At 41.3% G+C, this 21,163-nt stretch overlaps 1 long non-coding RNA gene across 1 annotated transcript; it reads left to right on the plus strand.

Moving 5' to 3' along the window:
* Positions 1 to 6,508: 6,508 nt before the first annotated feature.
* LOC120619327 (uncharacterized) lies at positions 6,509 to 19,765 on the plus strand. The gene is made up of 4 exons (XR_005657483.1): positions 6,509 to 6,706; positions 10,162 to 10,477; positions 16,898 to 17,038; positions 18,987 to 19,765. It is a non-coding gene; the product is annotated as an uncharacterized LOC120619327 (long non-coding RNA).
* Positions 19,766 to 21,163: the final 1,398 nt, after the last annotated feature.

The following is a 21,163-nucleotide window of genomic DNA, read 5'->3' on the forward strand; positions in this document are numbered from 1 at the left end:
ATTCTTTTTAAATGGTATAAATATAGGGATTTAAGTGAAAGAGGACGGTAACTTGAGAGACTAGCAGGATCAAGGGAAGTGTGGGGGTGACAGAGGTGTGTGGGGCAGAGGAATTGAGGGTGCAGGATGGGGAATACTTGATGGAGTGTGTTCCCCCAGAGGAGGAGGGATAGAACAAGACCGAAGGCCCAGAGGGAGATGCTGACCATGGCAGAGAAGAGAAATGAGGGTGAGGGGACAATGAGGAAAGGTCAGAAGGTGCCTGAGATCATTTCAGGTGACCTAGATTGTCTCTACTGAGTGAGTAGCTGGACAGGTGACTGGCAGGGAAGAGAAGTAGGTGGATTGGGGGGAGCACACCAGAGATGGCGCAGAGGATCACCGAGACTCCTTCCTTCCCCTGAGAAAGCGAGTAGACTCAGTCGTGCAAATCTAGCATCTGAGTCTATGATATGACCCCCTGGAGAAAGGTCACCTCCCCAGGATCACCCTTGGTCTTAGAATCTTATCCACTAATCAGCATTTTAAACTGGACAAAGACCCATGGTCGCTTCCATCTAAGCCCCTGAGAGTAGATCTTTCCTTTATTCATGGGGTGTCATCTCACATTCAGCTCTGCTTCCCCTGAAGTGGAGCATCTTGAGACAGGGGCTCAGCCCCGTCGAGCTCAGCATAGAGACAGTGACTGCTGCCTGTGCCAGGAGGTCAGAGTTAGAACAAGAATGTGGCCTTGACCCCCTAAATAGCAGCGGCCACCACTCTGCAGCATCGCTCTGCGTGGCCGGGTCATCATTCTTCTCCAGGAGGAGCAAGTGCCCAGGAGGAAGACCTCGGAATGTCCCCAGCTAGACCAGACCCTCCTTCCTGGGCCCCTTATTTCCTAATTTTCACAATTGGCACGGAGATTATTTAGTTAATACTTTGGGGTTGTGAGGGTAGTCTTCCATTTATCCATTTGCTCAGTTACTGTTGCTATGTGCCCAGCACTTTGGACACTGAGAGATCTGTAAGATGGGAAGTCATCTTTTACGGAGCTGGCAAGCGAGGCTTCCTTGGTCTCCAGCGTGGGAATGAGTCGATTCTGGCTCTATCACCTCTCCCGCTCACACCTTGTTTCCCAGAGCCACCCCTTCCAGCTCAGACCAGCAAGGACACATTCCTCTCTAGCACCTGGGTCAGAAGGTTGGGTTGTGTGCTACTTACCCTCCTGCGCAAATAGACGAAGTGGGTTTTGTGAGAGCTTTGCAGGCAGTTTTGGAATGAGACCGGTCGGCTCACCATATCTCCAGTATGCAGCACTCGACCATCTGGAGTGTGTATCGCATAGACTGTACAGCCCCAGCACCCGGCCTGGGGCATTTCAATTTATGTTGGTTCATGAATAAATGATTCATTAAATTCATGGCTGCATGGACCTGGCACACACTCTCTTGCATTGTTGTTATTTTTCTATGTCTTCTCAACTAAATTAGAAGTTTTTTTGGGGTCTAGGAGCCTGGCTGTTTATGCCTTTGTAACCTGGTCTCTGCCCGCCCAGGGTCCTTTCCCAGGGCTGTGGCTGAGATACATGCCATGAGCCACCCCAACCACCCGCAATGGGCTTAACCTGAAACTAATACGACTCATGGGTAGTGTGACCTATACTTTACAACCCAGGACAGTCTGGAGCTGGTGTAATTATCCTAGGACAGATGTAAACGGGGTTGTCCCAGGAAAAGTGGGACATAGGATCACTCTGCTAATGGGTCCAAGGGTCAAGGAGAGAGAAAATGGACGTTTCAAGGGAGACGGAAACCTAGTAAGCCTGTGGCTAGGGCACTTCATTTGCCCAGAAGAGACGTCTGGGGGCCTTTCGAGTAGCTCACAATTGCCTGGGGCCTGAAATAAGAGGAAGGGTGCTGTCTGTAAAGACTGGGTGTGTGGAATAGCTTTTCTAGAGGAATTCGCAGCTCTTCACATTTACCACCCCACCTTCTCCCGTTGGCCTTCCTGGGAAGCAGGGGCCTTGCAGTTAGAGGGTTTGTAGGGTCAGATGGTGCTGTCACAAATCCCAGAGCTCTTCTAGGGAACAGTACAACCCAGCAAAAGATGTCACAGTCTCCAGAAGAGGTCCGCGTAAACATACCTGTAAGTTTGAGGTGTGCCCTGAGGGTTGGGCCATCGTGAATGGGTTAGAAGCTCTACCTGCTGAGTTCTCCAAGTATGATGACTAGTTCTGCACGATTGTGAGTTCTGGGCTCCTCACTGCACCCAATGGACAGACTCAGGAATGAGATGAACTCCTAGCATTTCAAAAGGCCACTGCCCATCTGAATGCCCTACTCAGGCCTGGGCAACACTTCTCACCAGCTGCAGTCTGGGCTCAGTGTTTGCAGCCTGACTTCTCCACCCATGGGAGAAAATCCCTTATAAGTTCGGAATGACCCTGAGCGGTGAAGAGATTGTCTTTGACCTACTGTAAAAAGTAGAACAGAGACTGAAGAATCCGACTTTTTTCAAACTTAAAAAAAAATTCATGTTTAGACAACTTTGGAGGAAAACATAAGCAAAAATATCTTCTTACCTTACCACACAAATGTTTTACCTATCTCTGCAGCCTCGTTTAGCGTATTTTTTGAAAATTGAGATACAGTTCACATATCATAAAATTCGACATTTTAAAGTATACAGTTTGGTGGGTTTTAGTATATTTATTTAGTCTTACGTATAAAATTTTTCTCACAGTTATTATCATGATATGTAAACATTTTTCTGCTTGATTTTCTTTGTTTTGCCTAATTTCATCCTTGTGTTTCTGTTTCCATATACTTATCACATTTGTTATTTTAAATCAGAGAGATAATAGTCTATCATGTCAATATACCCTTGCTTACATAACCATTCTCTATTCATTGGACATTTGGACTTTAGCTTTAAAATTATTATTATTAATTATATTAATTTGTAATACTTATAATAGCAATAATTATTAATATAATATGTGAGTACAATAACTATAGGATGGACTAAATTATTAAATTATCAAATTATTAAATTATTAAATTATCACTATACTACTAAATGTTGAATTATTAAATCAGTAAACATAATTTATATAAATTATTTATAATGGAAGTTTAATTATTCATTATTAAATATGATATATTTTATATAATTATTAGTTATAATAATAAATACTACAATAAACATTATTGTACAGATAAATCTTTATTTTGAATCACCTCCTTAGGAACATATTATATTTAGAAGTTAATTACTGAATAAAGGTGTGTGATTAAGGTTTTTTAATTCTGTTCCTCCAGGAGACTGAACCCCTGCAGTAAACTGAAGACGCCAACAATGTTTGCGCGCGTCTGTACTCAATACCTGACCAGCACTGGTTTCATCATCTTATTTATTTTACACCAGTAGATGAAAAATGGTACAATGAAGCAATTTTAAATTTCATTTCTCTAATTACTAGGAAGGAAGAACACTTCCTACACAACGACCTTCAGCGTCTGAGAATTGTCCTCCTGTGCTAGAAGTGCTCCCATCACGCCACATTGCTGCTCAGAAAAGACCTCCAGAGCTTTACTCCCATTTGACTCAAATCCGAACGTAGCACATACTGGATGCTAAATAGCTACCGGTTGTTTTACGGTTTCTAAATCTAAATCTAAATAAATATTTCTCCAACAAAGTCATTATATTAGGTATCGAGCCACTTGTGAATTTATGCACTCTTTTGAACTATTGTGTGAAAATGGATCTGGGCCTTTAACTATTTTTGCCTTTGGAGCTGGTACTGAAGTTTTGGCAGTAGAGGGCGCCAGAGGGACGTTGTAGAAAGAAAAAAGAGGTTTATTTGCTTCCTGGTTCCAGTGTGCGGGCTCCGAGGTTCCCGCAGCCTGCGGGGTCCCGCGGAACAGGCTCCAACAGCGCTCGCAGCTTCTCCGCAGCCCGACCCCCCATGCACAGCCACCAGCACCTCCCTTGCCCCGTCCCAGGTATGCTGTCCAAAAGCCCAGGCAGCTTTATAGAAAAGCGCCTCTAGTGTTGGAGACAACTTCCTGAACAGCTTTCCTCCACAGCTCAGGGGCAGATTTCCAGAAACTTCCACTGCATGGCGCCGCAATAACTTTTAGTGACTCGTGGCTGCACAGGTCTGGATCTCAGCCCAGTAGATGTGGGAGCTCTTCCTTGGGTGCTCTCTCTCTCCCTATGGGGAGCAGCTGGTCCTTACATCTGCTACTTCTGCATTCATTAGCGTTCTTTACTTACTAGCCAATCCATCATTACTGTAATCATCTGTTATAGTTAATAACTCTTTGTGATACACGTTCCCTGTTCAGATTACCGTGTGAGCTGTCTCTCCTGATCAGACCCAGAGGGCCACCAGTAAGCTTCCCGAGAAGGAACAGCGTGTTTAGCTATCACCTGTATCACGCACCTTAAACAGAATTAGTTGATCTTTACAGCACCTGGCTGCCCGAGATCAAATGCCGATGATCCAGGAGCAGGGAGAAGCCCTTTCCTGCTCCACTTGCGAGGTTTTGTGGGGCTCCTCTTTCTCATCTCAGGACACCAGTGGTCCCTCCTCCTGTGGCCCAGGAACAGGTGATCCCCAGCTGAGCCAGTCAGACCCAGCTGAGATGGTTTAGCTCAGAAGCAATGTCTCTCCCTTGATCTGAAATAGAAAGAATGTGAGGGTGTGACTTGAGAACTGCTAGTAGTCACGTCCCTTTCCAAGAAGGAGCCTTAGAGTGTGAGTGTGAGGTCTGTCCGCGGACAGTCACCAAGATGAGAGGTGACAAAACAGAGAGTGACTCCTCATGCCGGCTTTGGGTCTCTGAATATTTCCAGGACAGCTTTAGTCCCCCTATACAATCTGAGTCCCCCTCCCCCAACCTTTTTCTACCTAACCTCAGTTGACTTAGGTTTCTGTCTCTGATGACTAAAAAAAGCCCAAATATAGCATTTTATAGACTTCACCAGAACTGGTCTTTGGTGCACTATTAGATTCTAGCCAGAGAAGAGAAACAAACATTTCCAAACTAGGCAAAGGCAAAACCTTGAGGCCTATTCATCCAGGTTCAAGATAGTTTCTATTTTAAAAAGCTCACATCAGAGTGACTTCAGCTTCTGTTCCCAGAGCTGGGAGTGCTAAGATGGGACACCCCTGCAGGTTTCCATGACTACTCTCAGCAGCTGTGATAGCACCAAAACAAAAGCTGGAGGACTTGGTGATTTTTACCTTTACTTTGTGGTCAGGTATTTTTAAGAGAAAATGCCTAGTCCCCCTTAACTGCTGTTTCTCTTGTGTCTGCAGTTTTCTCGTTTTCTTGAGTAAGGTAAGTGGATTAGCAAAAGGCAAAAGAAGGGCTCCCCTCTCTCCCTCCTGAGTTTGCATCCCTCCGCCCTCGCCCTCCCCAGGCATTCCTTCTGGCTGGTGAAGTTACTTGGTGACTTCGTTTCAGTGACACAAGTTGGGCTATAGTGATTCCTGGAGATAGCCCCTTAAAATAGCTGTGTGTTGGTTTTGTGAATAAACTCCGTGGTGGACTCACATTCTTTTTTCCCCAAAGAAGAGATGCCTAAGACTCGCATATGGGTCACAGTCTGTGGGTTTCAGGGTTGGGACAGAGGACACAGAGGCTTCTGTCTCCCAAGAAGACCACGTTTAGCTCCCCAATCCTCCCGTGACCCTTCTGCCTTCTCCGTGCCTTCCCATCTGCTCCCCTGGGAAGGAGACCACCTGGGAAGTCGTACCTAGTAATGGCGCCGTTGCACATGGCACTGTCGCCTTCTCACATCCTGCCCGGAACACGTTAGATGCTCGGCTGGAAAATCCCCAAGTACCTAAGGTTTTCCTACAGCACATTAGAACATGTGATGGAGGCAGAGATAATATACTCACCCTTTTCACCACCCAGCCTGTTTCATCCTGGACTCAATGTATACACCTTTTGATTGAAGGAAGAGAGCCAATTTTTATTGCATCCCAGGCACTCTGGGAGGTACTTGCATGCATGTCAAATTACTTGCGGGGCAGGATGGCAAAGCGCCATGGGGGGCGCAGGGGAGGGTGGCAAGACCTCCAGGCCTGGAGTTAAATCCAAGTTTTCCCACTTATTAGCTGTGTGACCCTCAGCTTGTTACTTAACCTCCCTGAGCCTCAGTTTCCTTACTTGTAGCATAAGAATAATAACAAATCACCTCCTAAGGTTGTTATGAGGATTAAATAAGGTAATGCATATAAAATGCATTATTAACTATTATCAGTTTCCATTTCTTGGCTCCTGGTAGCACTCAGCAAATGTTTGTTTGAAGTAATGGAAAAATCGATGAAAAAAACAGAGCACTAACAAGCCAGGTGAGGATGTGCTGGGTATCTAGGTGAAGTGAGCAGCCTCTCAGAAGCGCCACCTGGTGGATTCCAAAAGGAACTTCATCAAGCTGGGCTCAGGAGTGCGAGTCCTTCCTGGAGGGACTGGGGGCAAGCAGGGAGGGGAGAAACGGAGCAGAGCCTGCCGCTTTGCAGACCTCTCCCAGGCTCCTAGCATCTCGTCTCTTTTCCCTGTCGACTCTGTGGAGGCGCCCAGCCTCACAGGAGGAAAATAACGCAGATGAGTGAATAAGAAGGATTTTCCCCTGCCCACTGGGAATGTAGAGAATCAAATGGAAACCATGCAACCGGGAAATCTTACTGTCATTAGAGAAACAGGTGAGATCCTCTTGGACCCGTTTTTATTAGCTGCTCATATGAGACTATGACAAAACCCCTACATTTGTCATCTGACATGAGTAGAGGTGGATCCAGACATGGACACAACAACGTCCCCATGCCCGTGAACCTGCCGGCCTCACTCGCTCCACTTCCTTCAGGAATTAGGGAGGAGACAGGCTGGGGCGAGGCCTGAGAGGGCTCACGGACAGACAGAACATGGCTCCAGAGCAAGGGTGAGGACGTGGCCAAACAGCAATAAGCCACCTCTACCCAAGAACACCGAGGAGCGTAGAAGTTACATGGGGAAGACCCTCTCTGGTCCAGCCGCAGAGTCATTTTCGCTATTGAATTCTTCTTTTAGTCACTGTATTCCTCAACGCTAAGATTTCTGGTTTTTTTTTTTTTTTTTTTAATGGCTTCTATTTCTTTGTTGAACTTCTCATTTTGTTCATACATTGTTTTCCTAATTTTGTTTAGTTGTCTCTGTGTTCTACTTTGCTCACCTTCTTCAAGAGGATTATTCTGAAGTCTTTGTCAGACAGTTCACAGGGTCTTCATTTCTTTAGGGCCAGTTATTGGAGCTTTGTTAGTTTCCTTTGGTGCTGTCATGTTTACCTGATTCTTTGTGATCCTTGTGTCCTTGCATTGGTATCTGTGCATTTAGATACATACTCACCTCTTCCAGAATTTGCATGTTTGTTTTGGCATGGAAAGACCTTCACCAGTCAGGTCAGGTTGGTGTGCTGCATGAGTCAGCTGGTAGTGTCCACAGGCAAGTTAGGCTTGCTGTACGGGTCTCTAGTTGGGCAAGGCCATTCCCTGTGTTCTGAAGTTGGGGGTGCCACTGGCTGGGCTCTGTATTCAGGTAGGGCCATTAAGTGGGAGCAAAATCTCTCTTGCCATACAGAGTAATATAATCACAGGAGTGGTAGCTCATCGTATTCACAGGTTCTGCCCACACCTAACAGGAGATTATACAGGGCAAAGGTCATCCTAGAATTCTGCCTACCAAAATCACCAGTGTAGTAGACGTGCCCAAAATGTCTAACCTGAATCTAATCCTGAAGATATAATCAGACAAATCTAGATTGTGAAACATGTTGCATGATAACTGGCCTGAACTCTTCAAAATGGTCAACGTCATCAAAGAATTTGTTTTAAGAAAGGCAAAGTGGTTATTCTACATTCAGGGAGGTTAAAAAGATATGGCAGCCAAATGGAATGCATGATCCTCATCTGGATCCTGGATTTTAAAAAGTCTTATTTGATATTTTGGGGACATTTGAAATTTCAACACATCCCAAATATTAGCTATTGTAACAATATTCAATTGCTTGAATGTGGTAATGGTGTTGTGGTTATGTAGGGGAATGTCTTTGTTCTCAGCTAACAAATGCTGGAAAATTTAGGGGTGAATGTGTTGCTATGCCTACAATTCTCAAATGATTTAGCAAAAAAAAAAGTAGAGAGAAAGATATTGAGTCTAGAGAGAAAAAGTGAGAGTGGTAACAATCTGTGAATGAAGAAGGTATGTGGGTGTTCATTGTATTGTTGTTTTTCAGTAGGTTTGAAATTTTTCAAAAATAAGCATTGGGGAAAAATAATGTAAAAAAATCTTAATGATATGATTTTTCCCTCTTGCTAAAAGATTTATTAAAAACAGCTCTTTCTATAATGAAGCAGAACCGAAAGAGTGGCAGATATCTTGCATATATTCGAACAATGCCCGAATGTCTGTGGGAATTGTTCTCTGCCACATAACACATGAATGAGAATTTATTTTCTACTTAGGAAGGCTAAATAACCCTATTCCTCATTGTTTCAATTCATATGCAAAGAAAGATATTCCTCTCCTAATTCTGGAAACTGTACATTCACCACAATTTTGATTTTTGGCCGACCTTTATCTTGGTAATAGCCATAGAAAGCAGTCCACATTCATGTGGTACCGATATGTGCAAATAAGATCAAACCCTGATAAACACAGCACAGACAGAAAATGTGTGTCAAGAGCTTTTGACTCACTAATCTCAGATCTGGAAACTTACCCTATTAAAATCCTTCAAAAGAAGGGAAAAGTTTTATCTATAAAGATATATACAGTAGCATCATTTATAATAATGATAAATTGGAAATGGTCTAAATGCACATATATAGAGAAGTATTTAAATTATGTCTATCAGTATTGCACAGAATTTTTTTTTATAAATTTGAATATAATGTGAAATGAGGAAAAAATGATCATCAGAAAACGTTAAGGAGAAAAATGTAGAATGCAAAATTGGATTCTCATTCCATCTGACCAGGTACCGACTACGAGCTTGTGCGGATAAAGATCAGAAGAGACCAAAAACAATTATTTTAAATCGTTGTGGGATTTCAGGCATACTTCTTTTGATAATTAAAAATTTTACTTTTACTGCCTCTTCTACTATACTACAAATTTATGAGACTATGAACTATATCTGTCTTGTTCTTTTTATTCCCAGAGCCTAGAACAGGGCTCGAAGCATTTATTTAAAGAACAAAGGAAGAACGAACAAACAAATGAACGAATAACTGAATGAATGAATGAATGAATGTTTAAAAATTAAAGAACATTGTAAAAGAGGAGGCCTTTTTACAGGAGATTAGGACATGCTATGTGTTTCAGGCCAAGAAAACCATCAAGTTAATACATTGAAAAAGTTTATAATGGCCCTAACTTTAGTTTTAAAAGTAAGATCCTTTATGGTGAACATGCAGACTCTCCCTCCGAAGGCTTCCCAGTGTAAAAACCACAATCTTCCACGACCTCCCAGTGACCTCATTTCCTTCCCTCCAGGCCCGCTTCATCTCCCCCAAACGGGTCTCCTCGCTCCTTCTTGACCACCATCAAGGCTCTGCCTCAGAGTCTTGCCCACACTCTTGGCTCTGTTCAGATGTCACCCTATCAGTGAGCCCTTCTCTGCTGTCAACCCTGTTTAAGACACTAAGCCTTCCCCCTCCGCGTGCTGGCGCCGGTCCCCTTACCCACTTTTTTTTTCCCATAGCACTTCTAACCGATGTAGTGTATGTATTATGTGTTTATTGTTTGCTCCCACAGCCTCCCATCCCAGGCTAAATGAAAACGTCATTAGGGCACAGATTGTTGTCCATTGTGTTTAGTTTTGTTCCCAGTGCCTAAAACAGTGCTTGGTATATAGTAGGTACTCAATACATTTTTGAAAAAAAATTAATAATATAAAACATATATTATGTTATATATTCAAATAAATATAAATATTAAAAGATTAAATTTAAAAAACAGTGTTTGGGCATACAGTAGGTACTCAATACAATTTTGTTGAATGAAGGTACAAAATAATTGAGACCTAGTTGATAATGAGCTTAATAGATGTGTAACGGGCTGATAATATGGAACAATTTATGTTGGTGTTGGAGAAACCCAATAAATAACTTTTTCTTCCCAGCCCAAATTGGGATCTAATTTAGAGATCGGCAGTGGAGTAATCAGCTTGGTGAAGGCTAGACGTGCGGCCACAGCAGGCTCCCTAATCCTTCACGCCCGAGTTGGACAGACGCTGCCATCCAGGCGCAGAGAGAGTTGGACACATCAGAGAGCAGAGCAGAAGTAACTGCACCCCGCACCGACGTCTGACGAGAGAGGAGGAACACCCTGCTCCTTCTGCCGACTCCCCAGTCAGTAAACCTCCCCCCTCCGCTGGGACACAGGTGCAAAGGAGACCAGGAGTAGTGCTTCAGGAACCCTAAAACCACGGAAAAGAGGTACTTGTCTAATGATATGGAGAAAGGTGCATACAGGCTCCTCTGGGGGAATCTGGGGTGTTCCAGCCTGGTCCCAGGAAGCCCGAGTTGAGTTTTGAGGTTAGATTTATTTAGGCAAGAGGACATAGAAAGGGCATTTTGCTCAGAAGGGAGAATATGAACACAATCGTGCAGGCGTGAAATAACATTGTGAGCTTGGGGAAGCATTTTAATATTATTATTACTAAATGATCAAATATGAAGGAGGAAGGGGTAGGGCAGAGAGCTGGCATTGTATACAGGGCCAGATTAGGGAGGCTGGTGTGCACCCAATAGGGATCTTAAGACAGTCTAGATTCTCCTGCCAAGGGAGTAGGGCTGATGCGAGGAAGAAAGCGGGGGCTGTGTCGATTTTTTAAATATGCCCAGCGCCTAGCTTGGTGCTTGTATCTTGCAGAAGCTCCATAAATGATCATTGTATTCAAATAATTTAGTACTTTCATTTGAGAGGTTCTGGTGAGTGCTAAAGGCACCCAGCAAATGTGCAGTCTCCCATCCTTGTTCTCTCTAGTTTTTCTCTTGAGGCGGCCTTCTCTAACAGCGGCTTCTCACAGTGTGGTCCTGGACCAGCAGCATCAGCAGTACCTGATTCTCAGCCCCCACCCAAACCTACCTGATCAGAAACTGGAGGTGGGGCCCCACCATCTGTGTTTCAACAAAACCACCAGGCGATTCTCATATGTGATGAGGTTGAGAAACACTGGTCTATAGATATGTCCACTTAACCATGCATGCCCCCCCAGAGAAGTTTCTTTGTAGCTGTATATTGTCTGTTGAGAGTCATTAGGCCTTCAGGGACCAGCAAGCAAATTGTCCTGAGATTTTTAATCATGATTTTATATGATGGTTGTTAACGGTGACAGTTCCCCCTGTCATGATTAACAACCTTCTATCCTGGCAAAACTCTCTTTGCTAATCTTTCCCTAAGAATTCCAAATGTCTTCTGTAAATTAACTAATTAATTAGTTAATTTAAAAATTTTTAAATTGACCCATTCATAACTAACACACCAGTCTGAACTTTCGATGTTCCCATATTGTAACATAGCTCTCCTAACTGCTGGTGTCGTTGGAACCTCGTGAGGGCTCTCGTAGACATCCAGAGGCCGCTTCTTAGGAAATCTAATTGATTTGATTCAAACATTCTCCACTTGAGTGAAACCAACTGTATTAGGTAGGTTCCGGAGAAACAGAACCAGTAGGATGTGTATGTGGAAAGAGAGAGATTGATTTTGAGAGATTAGTTCATGCAGTTGTGGGACTGGCAAGTCTTGGATCTGCTGAGCAGGCCAGTAGGCTACAGACTCAGGGGGGAGTCGACGTTGCAGTCAGGAGTCCAAAGGCAGTCTGGAGGCCGAATTCCTTCCTCCTCAGGGGACTTCAGTCTCTTCTCTTAAGGTATTCAACTGCTTAGATGAGGCCCACCCACACGAGGGAGGATAATCTGCTTTACTCAAAGTCCACTGATTTAAATGTTAATACTCATCTAAAAAATACTTTCATAGTAATATCTACACTCGTGTTTGTCCAAATCTGGATACCATAGTCTAACCAATTGACACAAAGTTAACCATCACAGCAACAAACAACAGGGAGACCTAAATTTCCCATACTCTTTTCTGAAAAAATTTTACGTGTTTACTTAAAGTGTCATGTGGCCAAGAACATATTCTGGTTCAGATATTATACTAGCCTGATAAGGTTCTCCTTTCCCCAACCGGGCTCAAACTACAATGTATAGGTTTCCCAATACCCCATTATTTTTTGTCTTGCTAAGCATTAGCAAGGGCTGGGTGGCCAAACTGGTTCTAACTTGTGTGATTTTGTTCCTATCCTCATTCCTAGGGACATTCTGGAGATAATTTCGGTTGTCGCAACTGGGGGCTGCTATTTACATCTCATGGGTAGAGGCCATGGATGCTGCTAAATATCCCATAATTCAGGACCCTCCCTCCCCCCACCCCTGGAAAGAATTCTCTGGCTCTAAATATCAATAGTGCCAAGATTGAGAAACCCTGATATACACTTAAGGGCATAATAGAAACTCAATAAACAAGTAAATTTACTACCCTGCGTGATGCCATTTTCATCTCTGTCTTTCAAAAGAGCTGGAGCTCCAACCTCCTTAATTGTTTTATTTGCATATATATTTCTGTTCCCAAAGATGTGATAGCAACCTATTCCCATTTAAGGGTTATTTTGAATCTAAGCAAATTTTGATGTTTGTCAAGTTCTCAACTAAACAAGAATAAAATTTCTCTATACCTGTTTGAAGCAATAGGCTAATTAAGAGACAGCTAGAAGGGAGTGGGGAAAAAAAAAACATAAAGAACTGGAATCCCGTTTCTATTAAGCAGAAGATAAGAAATGCTGTGCTCAGAACCCTGAGGTATCACTTCTTGCTTCATCACATTGTTTGACATAGGCCATTATCCTGTGTGAATCCAACTCTCTACTTATGCAACACCAGACCTGCTCAGCTGAGCACAGCTGAGAAAAAACAGCCACGGTCAATCAGTCTTGCTTTAAATTTATGATCACTAATCTCAGGAGGGTGGTGAGACTGTCTTTCTGTAGTATATGTCACTGCAAAAAAGTCAAGTAATCCAAAGGGAACTTTTACAAGCTCTTACCATGACACTTATCCATCGACCCGCATTCATGCCCAAGTACTATGACTTCTCCCTAATATCACTGACCCAGTATTCAGGATCTACATGTGCATGAGATTCCACCCTGTCTTTTATTTAAGGATTATTTCTCTAGCACATTCTTCCTTTTTCCCTGCATCATCCATTTTTCTCTCTCTACTGGATTATTTACATTGGTGTACAAACAAACCAAAACAAACAAACCAAAAATTCTCTCTTGATGTCCATTCTTCCTTCGGCTCTTGCCCTTTATCTATTTTTCTCCTTTATAATAAAACTGCTTGGGTTCACCCTTAAGATTTTGGCTTCCTCTTTTCTACAGAAACTGCCCTTGTCCAGATCCCCCATGATACCGTGTTGCTAAGCCAAGATTATTTTCTCAATCTTCCTATTATCAAAACTCTCAGCAGCATATGGCACAAATAATCACTGTCTTCTTCTGGAAATATTTTTTTCGCTTGGCTTTCAAGATACCCTGACTCTCCTGGTTTAACCTGTACCTTTCTAGTTGTTCTTTCTCATTCTCCTTTGCTGATTCCTTTTCACCTTCCTCCCAAGTCGACGCTGTCCAACGGAACTTTCTGCAATGAAAGAAGTGTTCTATATCTGGACTCTCCAGTATAGTAGACCCATGTGGATAGAAACCGCTTAAAATGTGGCCAGTGTGATGGAGGAAATAAATTTTAGATTTAATTGAATGTAAAATCGAATTTTAATAGCCTTATGTGAGTAGAGACTCTTACATTGAACGGTGCAGCTCTAGATATTGGAATATTATAGGCAGACCTTTTTTCTGTCTACACTCACGCTCTTGGTAATTTTATCCAGTCACATGGCTTTCTAGACCATTCACATACCAATAACCCCAAAGGTACAACTCCAGCCAGATCCCACCCCTGAGCTTTCATTAACCCAAAAACAAAAGCGAAAGTCAGAGGCAACAAGCTTTTATTTGAAAGCAAAAGAGTTGCAATTTGGGGACACGGATTCAGGCAGAAACTCAAATTGTGTCCCAATTATGGGGTGATGGCAAGGGGTTTTATGAGAAAAGAAAAAGGATAATTATGTGATTATCTTTTGGTGCTAACAAGCTGAGTTACTCTTTAGCGATACATAGCTATTTACTAATTCTAAAGAATGTCTGTAATTATCAGTCCTTGTAGGTAGAATTTCTCCTTTCCTGTTAGCTTTACAAACAGTTGTTTGGAAGACGATGTTGCTTTGGCCCCATCCAGAGGTTATGTTGCCCAGGTCAGACATTCTAAGGGGCAGTTCCTCTGGCATGGCTACTCGGCTCTGTTTCAAAATGGCTCCACGTATGTCAATTTTCACAGCTCCAAAAGAGAATATTAAATTACCTACTTGAGAATTCTCACTTGGATGTCTTCTGGACATCCCAAACCTCACATAACTGAAACTGAGCTCCTACTATGCACCGCTGCCCCAAACCAATGAAAACCGTTGAGTCCTTTTCCATTTTTACCGTCTTAATGATGACTTCAAACTTGCAGCCAGCTGCTCAGGCCAGATCCTTGGAGTCATCTTTGCTCTCTTCCTCTCAATGCCCTCCTTCCCCCATCAAATCCATTGGAAAATCCCATTTACTCTACCTCAAAAGATATGTGGATTTTGACCATTTCTTAGCACTGTCGCTGTCGGCATCCTGGTCCAAGCCACCATCCCCTCTCACCTAGATTATTGCTAACGCCTCGTAACATTTCCCTGAGGCTGACCTTGGTGTCTGTTCAGTAGTTTGTAGTAGATAGTCAGAATGGGTGTTTAAAACTAGGCTTTGAAAAAAAAATAGGTAGAGAGACTTTTCTGCTCAAAAGTGACTCCCATCTTACTCAGAGTAAAAAGGGGAGTCCTTATTATGACCTACAAGCTCCTTCATGACGTGTCCTCCCATCATCCCTCTGACCTCATAGCTCTATGGTCCCCTCATCAATCTGCTTAAACTACAGTCTTCCCACTATTCCTCTCGTACACCGGGCATGTCCCCCCTTAGGTCCTGTGTTGCATTCTTCCATCTGGAATGTTCTCCCAGATATTTGCATAGCCAGCTCCCTCTTCTCCTTCAAGCCACCTTCTGAGTGAGGCCTCCCTGGCCAGTCATCTAAAATTTCACAAACCCATATTATTATTTACGTAACATATCGTTTACCTTGATTACTGAGGTTTTGGGATTTTTTTTGTTTTTGTTTTTGTTTTGATGGCTCTGTAAATTTTGCACCTTATGCCAAATGAGGTTCTCTAGTCCTGGTTCTGACACTTTGATAAGTGCCTGTGAAATACGATCTTCTGATATAATAATAAATATACATTTGGTCTTCATCCTGGGTTTCTGGCACAGAGCTCCTAAAATCCTTATTATGAAAAGAGAGTCTTTGTTATTCATAATAAGCACTTTTTAACCATACCTGAATTTATGCTAATGAGGTGAATCTCGTTGGGACCCTTGATAGCTTCAGGATGGGGCCAGTGGTTTCATCATGCATGCTTCCAGATTGGTGAACACAGTCATATGTCGGGAGGGTGCATACCCCAACTCCGCAAGGGTAGAAGCTTCTCAGGACACTTCCAGACCTCGTTCTGTTTGCTTCTTCACCTGACTATTCATTTGTATTCTTTAGAACATTCTTTAAAATAAACTATCATAGTAAGTAAAATATTTCCCCGAGTTCTGTGACACATTATAGCAAATTATTGAGTTTGATGAAGAGGGGTCAGGGAACTCCCAATTTTTAGCCAGTAGATCAGAAGTATGGGAGGCCAGGACTTGTCTGAAGTGGGGGTCCGTTTTGTGGGACTAAGCCCTTAACCTGTGAGGTCCGTGCTACCTCCAGGTAGTTAGAATTTAATTGAATTGTAGGACATCCATCTGGTTCCAGAGAGTTGGAAAATTGCTTAATGTGGGGAAAAAAACACCCACACATTTGACGTCAGAAGTATTGCAGTAAAAAGAGATCAGGACACTATAGAAATGTTAGGCGTTTTCTATTTCTTAGTCTCATTCCATGCAAAAACACGATTTTTGCTAATTACTTCATAACTTTTTGAACCTGATACACTTATAGTTTGAAAATGTCTATTTTCTGAAAAAAACCACTAGCAAAAAAGGGGAACATTCCTGTAGAAAAGAGCATTGTGTTATGGTGAAAATAATAAGGCTTTGAAGCCAGAGAGACCTGGGTTCAAATCCTTGTTCTGTCAATTATGCATTTGAGTTTGGTGAAGTTACTTAAATCTTTTAGCCTTCATTTCTAATATGAGATTTAAATTTGTAAATTAGAATTGTAAATATTTGTAAAGTTTCTGGCATAAAATCAGTGCTAATAAGTAGCTATTATTTTATTATAAGTCCATCGGAAATATCCATATCGTGGGTGACTAACCGCTCATTCTACCAGGAGATTGTGATTTAGTTTGGTATAATTTAGAGTTTCCTAGGCCAGTGTTTCAAACTTTGGTCTTTGTAACATAAAGCTGAAAGCTTAGTTGAAGAGCTTGCTTTCACAGTAGCTTAAATAAAATCAAGTCTCTACTTCCTGGCAGAAATAACAGTATCTAAAATGGACTTGTATGGTTCCTAACACATGGAAGGCACTCAGTTTCACACAAGGTTAATTTTGGAGCTATGTTTTAAAAGTATCATACTCATTAAAAACTACAGATAGCAATACAAAAATATCAATACAGTAGTCATTGTGGATGGTGTTGGTTTCCCACAGGCCTCAGCAGGAATGTTACATTGTTTGCAGAAGATGAAAAGAGTCTGTGAGACGTTTCTGCTGTTACCTGATTACTCTATTAAGGTTCATTGTTTTCACTGTTGAAGAAGAGAAAGCTGTTTGACTTTTGTCAATTGGCAGGTAGGTATGAATAAAACCCTTTGAAGGATTATTAAGTTTTTGTGCACATTAGAAGGTTATGTAATATGTATTGGTTCATAGGATTATGTCTTTATAATCTTTTGTTTTGAAATTTAGAAATTGGAAGATTATGAGAGATGACTTATGATTCCTTAGGTCATTACTTGAAGGTGTGTTATGTGAACAAATTATACCACTTGTATAATGATGCATATTAATTTCATAGGTGAAAATTATTGCTACTTAAATATGTGTGTGCTTTGTTAGATTTTTATAAAATAGTACCTTGTCATCAGGCCCTTTTATCTTTTTACCCAAAAAGAAAACAAGAAACCAGAGGTTCCTTTGCTTATGCCAAAGTGAGTCATTGACAGTCAGGAAAAATAGATTCCTTTCTCTATTAAACCAATTTTTAATTTCTTAAAAGAGTTTTTTTGGAAATTTCTCTTGCTTTCGACAAATTTCTTTCTTTCTTTTTTAAAACAATGCCTCTATTGGTATGCTGGTATTAACAATCAGCTGTCGGGGGGCAGGGGGCAGGGGGAGCCTTGATTTGTAGTATTTGCCAATTTCCATGGTGTAACTACTCCCATTGTGGATGATTTCAAGTTACTAATGTGACTTGAACTCTCAAAATTCCTGAAAATTTAGCAATTGTCCCTAGTAAGCCAGTATGAGTGGCTTCATCACACCATTAGATACCTCGTTTATTAAAAATAAGAACGTTAACAATAGTAAAGCATAGATCTCTGAGGATTTGTACAAAGGACACTTTAAATTAACAAACAGATTTTTAGTTTAATAGTAGAAAAAAGGAGAAAATTATACATAAAAGAGAAGGGAAGGAAAAAGATAGAGATAGCTACCTTAATTGACCAAAAAAGACTTTATTTCTGTTGCTTCCCTAAAAGATCAACCCATATTAGTTCCTTTTCCCTGAGTCATTCCAGCATGATGGGAGATTGTTAGAAAAACTAGAGATCAGGAGATGGGCCTGTGTTCTACTATTTTGCAACTTTCAGTGTCCTGAGACCACGTATATTCTAAAATGTAGTAGCACATGAGAGAAGTTTTGACTTGTATCAGCTGCTTTCCCTGCTTTCTGTTTGTATTTAGAGGCATGGCATTATCACTAGTGATCTGCAAATAATTCTAGCAATCAAAAAAAATAAATAAACCAACTTACGGGTGACTCATTACCTCTTTCCTTCCCATTTAGCCATAACTGCCATACCATTTCCTACAGGTGGGTCATGCCCACGTCTGCTTTTCCGCGTGACGGGCCCCAGAGTGCTGGAGCCCAACCCACGCATTGCATGTATAGTTCTCTTCTTTTAGCTTGAAATAGACCTTTAGAACTACCTTAATGTTTCTTTATCTATCTTTTTCTGATTTACCATGTCAAAGATAAACAAAGTCAGGCACTGGTTGAAGTGGTAAGGACAGATTTTAGTCAGTAATATATTATTGCAATAGGAGGAAGAGTCTGGTGTTAATTGAAGTCAACAGAGGTGACTGGATATTTAAAGGAGGGAATAGGGAGGGAGGTGAGCAGGAGCTCAGTAGAGTTGGAAGAAGAGAGTTGGTCCATGTGAAACCCATTTGGTTTGCTAATTGGTACTTACTATATAGTTAGGCTCCTACTCTCCCACAGAGGCTGGGAAACAGGGGCCCTATCTTCAGCTATTGGCTGGAGTGAATACTAAATTACTTTGGCAGCCTTGATTTTTCTCAGGCTTTTCTTTAAGGGAGTCTAGTGTCATTCTAGGCATGCGACCTTGAGCTGTTATAAGCTACGTTGGTGTTTGTTCAAGTCTTATAGGCCAAGGATGAGGCCTGGTCAAGAAGAGGGCTCTGAGGAGCCTGGCTAGAGTTTGGTCAAGGAGAGAATCTTTGTTGGCTAGCAAACAGTGACAAAATGTTCCGGTCATTCTTCTTTCTTCTCCAGCCCCAAGTCCTACCTCTCGCCCGTGACACTCAGAGGGCTGGATGTCTGATTTCATGAAGATGATGGCCAGCAGCCTTGTCCATGAGTCGACTGTCTTCTCCTATAGGAATGAACTTCTATTCTGGTCTCTAGAGAAAACGAATCCCTTGGAAATTTTTCATATGGAGGATACTTCAAGAAGAACCTAACCTTCTGAGGCTGCTCAGTCAGTACAAAAGCAAATCCTTCTAAGACTCCTTCACTATAGATTGCTTTTGCCTGTTTTTGAACTTGAAATTAATGGATTCATATAGATGTATTCTTTCTTGGCTCAAAGTAGTATTTGCGAAATTTAGTCATATTATTTCGTGTTACAGTGAACCAAAAAACGCACTGGTGACAACAGGAACCTGGTCTCAGTGGCAGGACTGCAAATAAGAAACAGTGATTCCCATAGCTGTTTTCTGGCCCCTTCTGCAAAGCCAGCACCTGCTCCATTTTTAAAAATTATGATTATAAAAGTCATACATACTTATTTAAAAAACAAAAGTTCAAGTATAGAAAGGTAAAGAGTACAAATCCCTTTCCTCTTGCATAATTCATACAGACCCACTTCCCAGTAATAATCAGTGTTACTATTACTAATAATAGGTAACATTTATTGAGCAGTGACTATATGTAAAGCATTTTTCGATTTTATCACTTTTGTTTTATTAAGGTTTGTCGCTTAAGATTTGTCCCAACAGTTTGTAGGCATATACACACATCCTTTTCATCTTAAATAAAGTATTATGTCCTCATATTGTAAGGACACTTGTTCTTTTCATGTATAATATATCATGCATAATTTTCTATGTCACTGCCCATAAAATGAACGAGGTGTTCTTTTTAACTGCGTACTGTAGTTTCTATTGAATTGATATACCATACTTTACTTAACAAGTCCTCTGATGAAGGACATTTCAGTTGCTTCTTGTTTTTGTTATTATAACCAAATGTAAATTCCATGAGGGTTGGGGCTTTGGTTTGTTTTGCAGTATCCCAGTATTTTATTCCTACTGCTAGGAATATAGTAGGTGCTCAATATTGTACACCCACCAGATGGACAGAAATTAAAAGTTTGATACTACCAAGAGTTGGAAAGCATGCGAAACAGCAGAGAATTATCATATTGTGCTGAGAGTGTAAATTAGTACATTTGCTTTGGAGAGCAATTTGGTTATATCTCAAATGTGCATAGTCTAGCACTTAGACATATATCAAGATACACTCTTTCACAGGTACTCCAGGAGACATGTATGAGAATTTTCATCTTAGACATATATCAAGATACACTCTTTCACGGGTACTCCAGGAGACATGTACAAGAATTTCATTATAGCATACCTTGTATTGTACAAAACTTGTCCAAAAGCATTGTAGCATCGTGTTGTATTATTTTCTCCTTCTACACACACATACCACACATTATAATTTGTTCTGAACCATTTGAGAATAAGCTGAAGACATCATGACCAAATAAGGTCATGCAAAAGGATTAGCATTTATTAAAAAGTCAAACTATGCAAAACAATACTATAATGCTTAGAAATATATACATATATAGCAGAAATGGAAAGATAGGAACAGGAATCATGAACACCAAATTTAGGCAAGTGGCCACTTTGGGAGTAGGGCAGGAACTGTTCAGGGATGTCTGCCTAGAAGCCTCACTATCCGGAATATTTTTCTTAAGTTGTATGTGTCATGGGTATTTTTGGCTTTACCTTTTTTTGTATGATTTCATAATTTATTAAAGCATCCATCTACTCATATTTTAATGAGAGTTTTAAAAAATCAGGAGTGGATGTTGAATCTTATCAATGGACTTCTTGATGTTTATTAAAATACCACTTTACTTCAAAATCTGACCCTGGTTTCTGTACCTGGTAAATATGATGCACCTAATAAGGGTTTATTGGATGAATAAATGAGTATCTGTCCCTCAATCCTGTATCTATGTCCTACTAATTTAAGTCAAAGCCAAGTTCCTCTCGAAGATACCCTCTTCAGTGAACTATACCCAAATACTGCACATGCACGGGTCCTTGGACAATTGTTTCTTTTGTTCCTTCTGCCCCAGAGATAGTTCCTCTCCTCCTTTGCTACATATACTGTAATTGAACTGTTTATCCCCCAATTAGGGAATCTATTTTAGG

This window comes from Pteropus medius, unplaced genomic scaffold (genome assembly GCF_902729225.1).
Source record: "Pteropus medius unplaced genomic scaffold, Ma_sr-lr_union100, whole genome shotgun sequence".
In the NCBI taxonomy this organism is placed as follows: domain Eukaryota; kingdom Metazoa; phylum Chordata; class Mammalia; order Chiroptera; family Pteropodidae; genus Pteropus; species Pteropus medius.